Below are 13,264 nucleotides of genomic sequence, written 5' to 3'. Positions count from 1 at the left end.
ATATGGTTTTACAATTTTATAAATATGATTTTCACAGGTAATCTTAAAGTTGCAACCACATTATTAATTATTCTGTTGCAACCAGATTATCAATTCATATTACATAATTATATATGAACGTTGTGTTATATACGCCTATATATCTCTCGAGACAATATTTGCCTGAACTGATCTAATTCTATGAATACAGTGCTGCTAATCAATAACACATTAGTCTTACAATAAAACATTGATAAACTGTACATTTATTGTGTATCTTTCAATAGACAGTCATACTTACAACTACACTTGTATGGAGCCAATATAAAAAATATTACTATAGCTATAATGGTTGTGGAGACAATGTTTAGACTAGGCCTTCATACGATGCACTGCACACAAAGGATATTGCATCAATGTCCCTAACTGAAGGGAATTACATTAAAAATGTAATCTATTTCAAAACTGAACAAGAAACAAATCTTATCAAATGTACACAACCACTTTCTCATGCGTCACTGGCATACATTATATGGAGAACTAATGAAACATCATGACAGTAGAATCCAAGTTATAAACATGTCACTAACACTGCAATAAAACCAGTTTGAGTAAAACCATTGTGTTTTGTCTTAAGTTGTCCACTAGGTGACAGGATAGGATAAAAAAATATTCTTTACAAAACACCATTTAGTGGTAACTTAACACTGAAAACGTTCAGTTTATCTGACTAGCCTATGCATGCACATTTATCATCGGAATATGTTAATTGATCATCTGAATGCGCATACAAGTGTCTCTAAAGAGTGGAAGAACAACCATCATAGGGGTGGTGTACAATGAATCTACTCATTTAAAAATCTGTTCCCTTATAACATTTACATTTAAGTAATTTAGCAGACGCTCTTATCCAGAGCGACTTACAAATATAACTAAAGGCCACCCATCAAAAATCCTCTCCAAGCTATGGGTTGTTTTATTCAGATGGCATGCTTCATGACATCACCACTGTGTCAATGTGTTCGGTTGCAAGGTAATCCTGATATGCATCATACATACATCATCCTCGTCTTTTCCATGCTTCTTTTTCTTCTCTGCTGATGAAACAAATTCATGGGAGATTGATACAGGATCAGGATTAATCGGTGGTAAAGGCAGACAGCCTGACGTCGCCTCTGACATCTCCCCGGTCTGTCTTCCACCTGTGCGCTTCGGGGCAAATGATTCCTTGTTCGTTTTTCAATTTATTTTCTTCTTCTTCTTCTTCTTCTTTGACTCTGTTTCTGTGTATTGGGTCATAGAACTCTGGGTCGTTTCAATTAGCATTGCAGTGTTATCATTTATTTTCTTTTTCTTCTTCTTCTTCTTCTTCTGTGACTCTGTTTCTTTGTATTGGGTCATAGAACTCTGGGTCGTTTCAATTAGCATTGCAGTGATATCATTTATTTTCTTTTTCTTCTTCTTCTTCTTCTTCTGTGACTCTGTTTCTTTGTATTGGGTCATAGAACTCTGGGTCGTTTCAATTAGTATTGCAGTGTTATCATTATCTTGATGTCCTACCGCTGGTACTTCGTAATCAGTGGATTTCCTCCTCTTGGTCTTTTTCCTCTTTCTCTCTGAGGATATAAAGGCACTTTCAGGTTCAAGTCTCACTTCAGCAGAATTTTTTACAGTTGCGTTCATCCTCTGAGATATTTTAGTTGCATCATTTTTCAGTCTTCCCTCAGGATCATGTTTGGTGAGGGAATTCTTATTTTTCTTAGTTTTTCTCTGAGAAACTGTGTCATCTGGAGTCAAAGCAGAACTCTCACACCCCTCCAAAGATATGCCAATACTCTCTTTTTCCAGTGGAGCTGCTGTATCCTGATGTATGACAGAACAAGTGTCTTTAGACTCTCGCTTTTTCTTCTTCCTTCTTGGGCAAGTGATCTCATCTGTTTCGGGTGGTATGCTGTCCTTTTGACGTCTCTCCTCTGTGCTCAAAGGAGTTACTACATCCCCATCTTTCTTCCCCTTTTTTCTTGGTGGCACAGTGTCACTGGATTCAGACACAGAACTCTTGAGGGTGATATGGAATTTTTGAATATTATCCTCTTGTTGTTGAACAACGGCGCCATCTTCAGTTGAAGATTTCCTCCTCTTCTTCCGCTTCTTCTCCGTAACCTTGTCTTCAGACCTCTCATGGGTCACAACATTCTCTTTAGGTCTGGCCAAAGAATCTTCATGAATGTCAGAATTCTGTTTCTTATCTCGTTTGCGATTTTTCTTCTCCAGTGTAACGATTTCACCAGATTGAGATAAAGTACTTGTAGTCAGAGGAATTTCAGTATAATTTCCCACCATTTCATTGCTGCAGGAATCCCTATCTTTCTTTGCCCTTTTCTTTTTCCTAAAATAAATTGTGCCGTCACTCTGTGCCAAAGAATTGTCTATTGGTGCCATGGTTTTATGCTTCTTTCTCTGGGCTACCAATTTAGTAAATTTGACTATAGAGCACTCAATTGTTTTCTGTCTTATATCAGTAGCATTTACCTGTAGGTTTTTGACAGTATCTTCAGGGAGGGTTGAAATGTTTGTTCCCTTTTGGGGTCCTATTACCTCATCTAACTGTGATTCCAAACTCAAATTCAGAAAATGTCCTTTTTCTGGTCCTTCCTCCAGGATGGCATGTGCTGTGGAATTCTTATACTTTTTCTTCAGTTCTATGTCTTCAGTCTGAACTATAGCACCACCTCCAGCATGGGATGATAGCTTGGGGTTATCTTCCTGTTTTAGGCCTATATCTGTATCAACATGGCATGGTGAATCCCTCCTCCTCTCCTTTTTTCTCTTCTTTTTCTGTGGCATAATCATTTCACCAGACACGGACACAGAATGCTCTGCCTTGTTATCCTGGGTTATCTCAGGAGCCTCTCCTCCCTGTATGGTGCTTGTACTCACACAGGTGACAAGTTCCTGATAATCTGGAGCTTCTTGGCATGGAGGCTGCCCAACTCGGTCCTCTATACTTTCATCATCTCCTCCCTCTCTTTTCCTGTTCTTTTTCTTCCTCTTCTTTCCCTTCTGTTCATAGTCTCCCACAGCATCAACATTTGTACAGTCATTTGTGAGCACTGGATCTGTTGAAGGGGGTTTGTGACCTTTAATTCCAGGATCAGCCTCTGTTTCTCTTGTCTGGTTCTGATGGTCATGATCAGGGCGCTGCCCAGTCACACTGGGGGTCATGGCTCTGCCCACTTGGGTCCTCTCCAAACAGCTTCCTTCACTTTCCTGCACTTCATTAATAGGTGAACTCATTATGTCCACTGCCTGGTCTATTCTACTCCCCTCTACTTCCTCACTGACAAATCCGATATTCAGCATTGTCTTCCATCCTGTCAATGAAATGTCTATGTTGTCGTTCTCTTCCTGTCCGTCTGTATTGTCAGCTAAATGTATACCAGGTTCTTCTGTTTCATTGCGGACTAAACTCCTACCAGACGAACATCTCCTAACGCAACTGACTGACTCTGGGTTAGTCTCTTCTTCTGCCATGTTACATTTCTCAGGTACGATTCGCTGTGACCCAGCAAAACTCTGCTTTGATGGTGTATCTTTAATCATTTTGGAAACCAAGGAAAGAGTTTGTTTAACATGAGGGAGGTGTTGTGTTTTCTTTGTGCTCCGTTTCTTTGTATTGGCGGTGGAGTCTTTGCTTACAGATGAAAACTTTCTGCATTGCTTTTCAGCTTCAGATGATGGATAACGCCAAGTTCGCCTATTTTTCTTTTTCAGGAATGGCATTAAAAGTGTATTTTTCTGTAACAAAGAAATGTTGATAAAATGAAATAGCAAATCATTTGACTCATGATGCAATGAGAAAAAGAGCCTAAATAAAATGTAAGATTATTTGATCATACTCACCACCACTCTGATGTCATCATCACTACCTTCAGATTCCACCTCCTGTCTGTCGGTCCATAGAAAAAAATACAGCATTATTCACATCAGAAATATACAATCATTATAAAGAAGCTCAAAGGAAGAAATGTGTTCTGCCCCGTTTCATAGCTCAAATCTACCTTAAGAGCACTGACCATCTCCAGCAATTACAACCTTTTATTTCAAAATGTAGAGCTGTAGAAACCTTACTCTGACAATGGAGACAGTTCACCTTCCTCATCCAGATATCTGTTTGGTAAAGCTGAAGCTAAAGTCGCTTTTCCTTTAGAGAACTTCTTCAGTGTTTTGACACATCTAAAAAAGCCTCCAATTGCCTTACTCTATTGGAAACAAAGGGGATTTCATGTCAGTGAGACTGAGAAGACATTTAGAAGCATATGACACATTAGTTACCCACAATTACATTAGGCCTATATATGATCCAAATGATAAGTATCAGAAGCTGCACTTTGTTTTATTTCATGAAGGATCTTTTTTTACAATACAAATTTGACACAAGAAGTGCTGCCTACTTACTGAGAAGGTCACACTATTTAATAGTGGTAGGTGTGTGTTTCTGTAAGCCCACTCTCGACTAGATAGGGGTTTACTTCTGTAAACGCTCCCCAGAAAGGGAAAGGAGTACTTTTTCAGGCCATGCTTCTCTGCTTTCCTCTTGTGATGTTTCATTGCCTGTGAGACCTGCTGCTTCCTTTGGGTAGTGGCAGGTCCATCTTCGCCCCCACTCTCCTCCTCTGATTCTATGGTACATGTGAACTCTGACCTCTCCTTTGAGTGAGATCTTCTCACAGACCTCACCACCTCAGACACTGGCACTTGAGTTATGAACAGGCTGTCCCCTGAATCCCTACTGATATGTGAGAAAAAGGAAAGACAAGCATGGCAATGTTCACACTTTTGGTTGTGTTAATTGTAATGTTAATTCAAATACATTTTTCTTGACATTGTTGTAATAAACTAGCTATAGGAATCTATTCTTTAGGGCACAGCACTGACTTTAAACCAATTTATTTGGGTTCATCTTTCCATGTGTGCTTACCTGTCTGCTGAAGACTCAGTGCCATGGTCTGCGACGGGATGGGATAACACATATTTCTGCCCACTGAGAGCAGCATCAAAATAATGTGAGATTGTTTTAACGATATCAGGATCGGGGTTCTCTAGAATGATCTGGGATGAATTATCTTCTGCTGCTTCATAAACGCCTTCTGAGTTCAACAGAGTGCGTGTATTATAATTTTCAACTCGTCGAGCTTGCAGGTCACTGACAGAAGCCATGAGGTACAAAAAAGGTATACCTTTGATCTATTCTACCTGTACACAGCACACGCGGTCATGTTTGGACAAATTCACACAGTCAACCAGGAAGTGAGGCGAGCAGACGTCGTTATATAACGTCAGAGAATATTTGTGGGCCAACCAAGGTTTTTCTAGGAGTTCTTCATTGACTCGCGCTGCACGGCTCGTGTACACTAGCACGCGGTGCCGCGCGGCGAAACACCACTTCCCATTCATTATCGAGGCTTGTGAAAGAAAGCGGTGAGAAAGAGAGTGGGCGGGGGTCCGTTGGGCGGCGCGAACTTGGCGTGGTAGGCGGTGAAAAAGATCAGCATTTCCCAATGTTTTGTGCAGATCACAAAGGCGACCGCTGGGCGATGACCAATCTGTGATCTTCAGTCGCTCGAGGCTTGAAGATGAACATGATACAGAATAGCAGACGTCTGCAAGACTGAACAGTTACTGTTACATGTCCCGAAATTGAAGGAATTGTGTGACGGTAAAAACATATTTAGGAAATTGCGACTTTGTGTATGCGTGGATTTGCCGAACACTTGGTTTTAAATGATATTGAACTGTGTCTGATTCAAATCTTAATTTCCTCCTCTTGCAACTACAGTGTTGCAGCGAGGGCTGAAGAACAATTTTGCTGACAGACCTGTTTAAGTTTCCCATCAAGGGTAACAGGTTGCAACTTCTTGCACAATTGTATCGTTTTTGCATTTCAGTAACACTTTATTTTAAGGTACACATATTGGCCAATAATATTGTAGCGACCCGCACAGACAGCTGTGTGTTATGTGTTAGGCTAGTAGGTGGTTGTGTTGTATTTACCCGTACCCAGTGTTGGCGGGGTCCGACATGCCAATCAACCTGCTATCTGCCAATCAACCTGCTATCTGCCAATCACGGGAATGCTTGGAATGTTCTGATGCCAGGCATCCTGGCGTGAAGGGGGGTTAGACAGGGGGATGGAGCATTGGAAGTTAAGACTAGGTTTAGCATTTGTTCTCACTCTTACGTCTGGGCTTCACAAGAGAAGGTAATGGTTGGCTTGTGGGTTATCTTTCGTTTATTGGGCTACGGCCAAACAGTAGCCTGTGTAAAGTTGGGTTAATAAACCGTCAATTCGTAAACTCAATCCTCTGTCTGGACAATTGTTCCTTTATGATCTAGTCAGGTCATTACATTGGTGTCAGAGGTAAAAACGTTGATACAAATTAGCCAGCTAGCTAGCTGACTTCTGTGGCTAGCTACCGTTGGTGAGAACGGGGGTTGACAATGCTTCGAGGGAATCCGAAAGTGAAGGTGGGGATAGGGGACGATTATGGCCAAGGAGGTGCGTGTGCATGGACGTTGGAGGATCTGTCTGAGGAGACCACCAGGGCGTCGGAGCCCAGAGGCCGCTTGAGGGAGGACGTTAGAGTGATTGCGGCTGAAGCGGGCATGAGTCCTTAGTCGACTGTTTCGCGCGGATTCTGGTGGGCGGACCGAAGGGGTGACGTCGACGCGGCGGGACGAGGAATCTGGGGCTCAGGATGTATACAAACATGGCAGCGCCCAGTTCCCGGCTGCGTCCGTATCTGTTAAGACCCCGAAGTATTCCGGTAGGCGAATTGGGAAGCTTTTCATGCTCAGTTTGAACTGTTTGCTCATTTTAGGTCGAATGAAGAAAGGGCACTGCAGTTGGCTTTATGCCTCACGGATGAAGCTCTGGCCTGTTTTGATATTGATTAGCCCCGAGGACAGACATGATTATGGTGCATTAGTGGGAGCACTGAGGAGGCGCTATGGACAGTGTGTACAGCCCGGGCTACTGCGCTCCGAACTGAGTAATAGACGCAGGCAGCCTGGAGAGCCTCTACGGGTGCTTGCTAATGACATTGAGAGCCCGCAAAATAATGAGGCTTTAATACATTTTAAAATGGTCTCAGGGTCCAATCACAATATATTGATTAGTCTATGCCAAAAAGAAATGGTCAGATTTCTGCAACTGATTTAAAGGCCCAATCAGCAGTTGAAAACATAAGAAAGCGTTCTCCCCGCCATTGTTTCAGCAAAAAGCTGAGTAGGGCTGGGGAAACGCAACCATTCTAAAAATAATAGACAGGGCTATGGATGCAAGCCAGGACTGACCATCCAAGATACCAAAATGATATACTGAACAAAAATATAAACGCAACATTTAAAGTGTTGGTCACATGTTTCATGAGCTGAGGAGCATTTCTGTCTGTAATAAAGCCCTTTTGTTGGGAAAAACTAATTCTGATTGTCTGGACCTGGCTGCCAAGTGGGTGGGCCTGTGCCCTCCAAAGCCCACCCATGGCTGCAAAAATCAAATCAATGTTTATTTGTCACATACACATGGTTAGCAGATGTTAATGCAAGTGTAGTGAAATGCTTGTGCTTCGAGTTCCTACAATGCAGTAATAACCAACGAGTAATCTAACAATTCCACAACAACTACCTTATACAAGTGTAAAGGGATGAAGAATATGTACATAAAAATATATGAATGAGGGATGGTACAGAACGGCATAGGAAAGATGCAGTAGATGGTATAGAGTACAGTATATACATATGAGATGAGTAATGTAGGGTATGTAAACATTATATGGGGCAGCAGTGTAGCCTTGTGGTTAGAGCGTTGGACTAGTAACCGGAAGGTTGCAAGTTCAAACCCCCAAGCTGACAAGGTAAAAATCTGTCATTCTGCCCCAGAACAGGCAGTTAACCCACTGTTCCCAGGCCGTCATTGAAAATAAGAATTTGTTCTTAACTGACTTGCCTGGTTAAATAAAGGTAAAATAAAAAAATATAAAGTGGCATTGTTTAAAGTGGCATGTATTACATAAAGATGACAAGATGCAGTAGATGGCATAGGGTACAGTAGATAAGTAATGTAGGGTATGTAAACATCATATTAAGTGGCATGGTTTAAAGTGGCTAGTGATACATTTTTACATCAATTTTTCCATTATTAAAGTGGCTGAAGTTGAGTCAGTATGTTGGCAGCAGCCACTCAATGTTAGTGGTGGCTGTTTAACAGTCTGCTGGCCTTGAGATAGAAGCTGTTTTTCAGTCTCTCGGTCCCTGCTTTGATGCACCTGTACTGACCTCGCCTTCTGGATGATAGCAGGGTGAACAGGCAGTGGCTCGGGTGGTTGTTGTCCTTGATGATCTTTATGGCCTTCCTGTGACATCGGGTGGTGTAGGTGTCCTGGAGGGCAGGTAGTTTGCCCTTGGTGATGCGTAGTGCAGACCTCACTATCCTCTGGAGAGCTTTACGGTTGTGGGCGGAGCAGTTGCCGTACCAGGCGGTGATACAGCCCGACAGGATGCTCTCGATTGTGCATCTGTAAAAGTTTGTGAGTGCTTTTGGTGACAAGCCAAATTTCTTCAGCCTCCTGTGGTTGAAGAGGTGCCCCTACGCCTTTTTCACCATGCTGTCTGTGTGGGTGGACCAATTCAGTTTGTCCGTGATGTGTACGCTGAGGAACTTAAAACTTACTACCCTCTCCACTACTGTCCCGTCAATGTGGATAGGGGGGTCCTCCCACTGCTGTTTCCTGAAGTCCATGTTCATCTCCTTTGTTTTGTTGACGTTGAATGTGAGATTATTTTCCTGACACCAAACTCCAAGGGCCCTCACCACCTCCCTGTAGGCCGTCTCGTTGTTGGTAATCAAGCCTACCACTGTAGTGTCGTCTGCAAACTTGATGATTGGGTTGGAGGTGTCGTGGCCACGCAGTCGTGGGTGAACAGGGAGTACAGGAGAGGGCTCAGAACGCACCCTTGTGGGGCCCCAGTGTTGAGGATCAGCGGGGTGGAGATGTTGTTACCTACCCTCACCACCTGGGGGCGGCCCGTCAGGAAGTCCAGTACCCAGTTGCACAGGGTGGGGTCGAGACCCAGGGTCTCTTGATGAGTTTGGAGGGTACTATGGTGTTATGCTGAGCTGTAGTCGATGAACAGCATTCTCACATATAGGTATTCGTCTTGTCCAGATGGGTTAGGGCAGTGTGGTTGCGATTACATCGTCTGTGGACCTATTGGGGCGGTAAGCAAATTGGAGTGGGTCGAGGGTGTCAGGTAGGGTGGAGGTGATATGGTCCTTGACTAGTCTCTCAAAGCACTTCATGATGACGGAAGTGAGTGCTATGGGGCGGTAGTCATTTAGCTCAGTTACCTTGGTTGAGCTTTCTTGGGAACAGGAACAATGGTGGCCCTCTTGAAGCATGTGGGAACAGCAGACTGGGATAAGGAATGATTGAATATGTCTAAACACACCAGCCAGCTGGTCTGCCATGCTCTGAGGATGAGGCTGGGGATGCTGTCTGGGCATGCAGCCTTGTGAGGGTTAACAAGTTTAATTGTTTTACTCACGTCGGCTGCACTGAAGGAGAGTCCACAGGTTTTTGGTAGCGGCCGTGTCAGTGGCACTGTATTGTCCTCAAAGAGAGCAAATAATTATTTAGTCTGTCTGGGAGCAAGATATCCTGGTCCGTGACGGGGCTGGTTTTCTTTTTGTAGTCCGTGATTGACTGTAGACCCTGCCACATACCTCTTGTGTCTGAGCTGCTGAATTGCGACTCTACTTTGTCTCTATACTGACGCTTAGCTTGTTTGATTGCCTTGAGGAGGGAATAGCTACACAGTTTGTATTCGGTCATGTTTCCGGTCACCTTGCCCTGGTTAAAAGCAGTGGTTCGCACTTTCAGTTTCGCGCGAATGCTGCGAATCCACGGTTTCTGGTTTGGGAATGTTTTAATAGTTGCTGTGGGTACTACATCGCTGATGCACTTGCTAATAAACTCGCTCACCGAATCAGCGTATTTGTCAATGTTGTTGTTTGACGCAGTGCGGAACATATCCCAATCCACGTGATTGAAGCAATCTTGAAGCATGGAATCAGATAGGTCGGACCAGCATTGAACAGACCTGAGTGCGGGTGCTTCCTGTTTTAGTCTCTGTCTACAGGCTGGGAGCAACAAAAGGGAGTCAGGGTCAGCTTTTCCAAAAGGAGGGCGGGGAAGGGCCTTATATGCGTCGCGGAAGTTAGAATAACAATGATCCAGGGTTTTACCAGCCCTGGTAGCACAATCAATATGCTGATAGAATTTAGGGAGTCTTGTTTTCAGATTAGCCATGTTAAAATCCCCAGCCACAATGAATGCAGCCTCAGGATATGTGGTTTCTAGTTTACATAGAGTCAAATAAAGTTTGTTCAGGGCCATCGATGTGTCTGCTTGGGGGGGAATATATGCGGCTGTGATTATAATCGGAGAATTCTCTTGGTAGATAATGCGGTCGACATTTGATTGTGAGGAATTCTAAGTCAGGTGAACAGAAGGACTTGAGTTCCTGTATGTTGTTATGATCACACCCTGCCCAGACATGTGAAATTCATAGATTCGGGCCTAATTTATTTAAATGTAATAATTTCCTTATATGAACTGTAACTCAGTAAATCCTTTGAAATTGCTGCATGTGGCATTTATATTTTTGTTCAGTGCATTCAGAAAGTATTCAGACCCCTTGACTTTTTCCATATTTTATTAAGTTACAGCCTTATTCAGCAAGTCTTAGGGATTCCAGTCTTGGGGGTTTTTCTCTGGCAGGCACTTCTTCTTCTTCTATGGTATATTGGCGATCACACAATTGAATGTGCACCCGCCATCTACTATGCGGGATGGAAAGAGGATTCCCCAAAATCTGAACTGCCAAAAAATAAATCAAACAACTTCTATTAAAAAAAATTCATTAAACAGATCTGATCCCGACACAGGCTCAAGGGGAGCCTGGAAGGGCGGGTCTTCCGGTACCAGTACCCCTTGCAAGTCTTTCAATGAAAATCCTTGAGTCCCAAAAACGTTTCTGCTGCAGCCAAAATAATCTAGTCTAGTTTCTTCTACTTTTCCTTTTAGACTTGTACTGTACAGTTTATAACTTTGTCAATGAACACAACAAATCCACCTTTTTAACACACAGGGTATCTTTTGTCTGGCAGAAAACATTTACTACAGGCTGTCGTTCGTCCACTTCCATCTCTTCACAAGCATCACTGTTTTCTCAATTCTTTAAATCACCTCAGCATAGGAGATTCGATTGACTGCCCTAACTTTTTCCACCTCAATTTCCTTCACCCTTACAGGGCACTCCAGGAACTCAGGATCATGATCCCCACCACAATTGCAACACCGTCGTCTTTCTACACACCTTTCTTCAGTATACTCTGTTTGTCTGCACTCACTTGAAACATGGCCAAATCCTTTACAATTCTTACACTGCAGTGGTTTGGGGACAAAAGCTCTTACGGCGTATCTTACATAACCAAGCTTCACATGCATAGGTATTTGCTCTTTATCAAAAAACAACAGGACCGACAGACTTTCTTCTTTCTCTCCATTCACCCAGCGTGTCAGACACTGGGAACCAACCACACCAGGAATGATCTTCAGTTATTCAACCGGAACATCCGTCATCACCCCTGAGATGACTCCTTTGACAGGTGCTCTACCCCGAAGTTCAAAACACAACTTCTGTTGTCTGGATTCTTTTAAGGCCCACTGCAATCTTCCTCTGCTCTTCAGAAAAACAATCAGAATAAGACCACTCCTGGTCACTTTGATAGACTCTTCCAAGCGCATACTTCACAATTTTTGACACCTCAAACGGGTTTCCCACATATGCATCCTTACTCAACAAATGCATCCCAACAAGAAGCGATTAATTATCATTTACACACGTATCCTTCACTCCAATTTTAGACAATTTCCTTTTTGTTCCAGTTTTTGATATTACTGTTGTCCATTCAGAACATTCGTCTTCACCAAATTTACTCAACTCGCTGCTTAATTCAAACTCACTTCCGCCATATTCCTCGGCTTTCTTCCCATCGCACCTGACAGGCACTGTCAACTGTGGCACTTTATATAGATAGATGTGTGCCTTTCCAAATCATGTCCAATCAATTGAATTTACCACAGGTGGACTCCAATCAAGTTGTAAAAACATCTCAAGGATGATCAATGGAAACAGGATCCACCTGTGCTCAATTTCGAGTCTCATAGCAAAGGGTCTGAATTCTTACGTAAATAAAGTATTTCTGTTTTTTATTTTTAATACATTTGCAAAAAAAATCTAAAAACCTGTTTTCACTTTGTTATTATCGGAACATGTTTTATTTAATCAATTTTAGACTAAGACTGTAATGCAACATAATGTGGAAAAAGTCAAGAGGTCGTTTTAGCCATGTTTCTGTTTGTTTACAAACATTGCAGTAAAACAAGGTGTAGTGGGCTGTAGTGGAGCGGGTCGAGAGCTTGAAGTTCCTCTGTGACCCCATCCCTAAGGAATTATCATGGTCCACACACACCAACACAGCCGTGAAGAAGGCACGACAATACCGCTTCCCCCTCAGGAGCCTGAAAAGATTTGGCATGGGTCCCCAGATCCTCAGAAAGTTCTACAACTGTACCATTGAGAGCATCTTGACCGGCTGCATCCCTGCATGGTATGGCAACTGCTTGTCATCCGACTGCACTAACTCTTGACTCATCACATACGCTGCTGCTACTGTTTATTATCTATACTGTTGCCTAGTCACTTTACCCTTACATACATGTACATAATCTACCTCAATTACCTTGTACCCATGTACATGGACTCTGTACTGGTACCCCGAGTATATAGCAAAGTTATTGCGACTCATTGTGTATTTATTCTTTGTGTTATTGTTTCTATTATTTATATTTTTTCTCTCTGCCTTGTTGGGAAGGGCCTGTAAGTATCATTTCACTGTTAGTCTTCACCTGTTGCTTACAAAACATGTGACAAATAAAATGTGATTTGATCTCTTTTTTTTTGGTTCTGATGGGGTACTACAGTTGAACTATAAGCTCATGATGCATTTATAGGTTATATTCTTCAAGAATCAATGGGTAGCCTACATATTATAATTCCAAAAATGAATGTAGCAACTGCTGATTGCCCCTTTAACCAAGCACAATATTTTGTATTCCCATTGCGATTGATTTAGATTTTTAGAAATTTGAAAATGTTT

General features: G+C 42.6%; 1 long non-coding RNA gene across 1 annotated transcript; it reads right to left on the bottom strand.

Moving 5' to 3' along the window:
• Positions 1–227: 227 nt before the first annotated feature.
• Positions 228–5,305, bottom strand: LOC135550697 (uncharacterized). Its single transcript, XR_010457134.1, has 5 exons — positions 4,961–5,305; positions 4,438–4,771; positions 4,111–4,241; positions 3,883–3,928; positions 228–3,777 (listed from the first exon to the last, which is right to left on the bottom strand). It is a non-coding gene; the product is annotated as an uncharacterized LOC135550697 (long non-coding RNA).
• Positions 5,306–13,264: the final 7,959 nt, after the last annotated feature.

The sequence above is a fragment of the Oncorhynchus masou genome, chromosome 12 (genome assembly GCF_036934945.1).
Source record: "Oncorhynchus masou masou isolate Uvic2021 chromosome 12, UVic_Omas_1.1, whole genome shotgun sequence".
Classification (NCBI taxonomy): Eukaryota; Metazoa; Chordata; class Actinopteri; order Salmoniformes; family Salmonidae; genus Oncorhynchus; species Oncorhynchus masou.
This window is presented reverse-complemented; position numbering and strand designations above follow the sequence as displayed.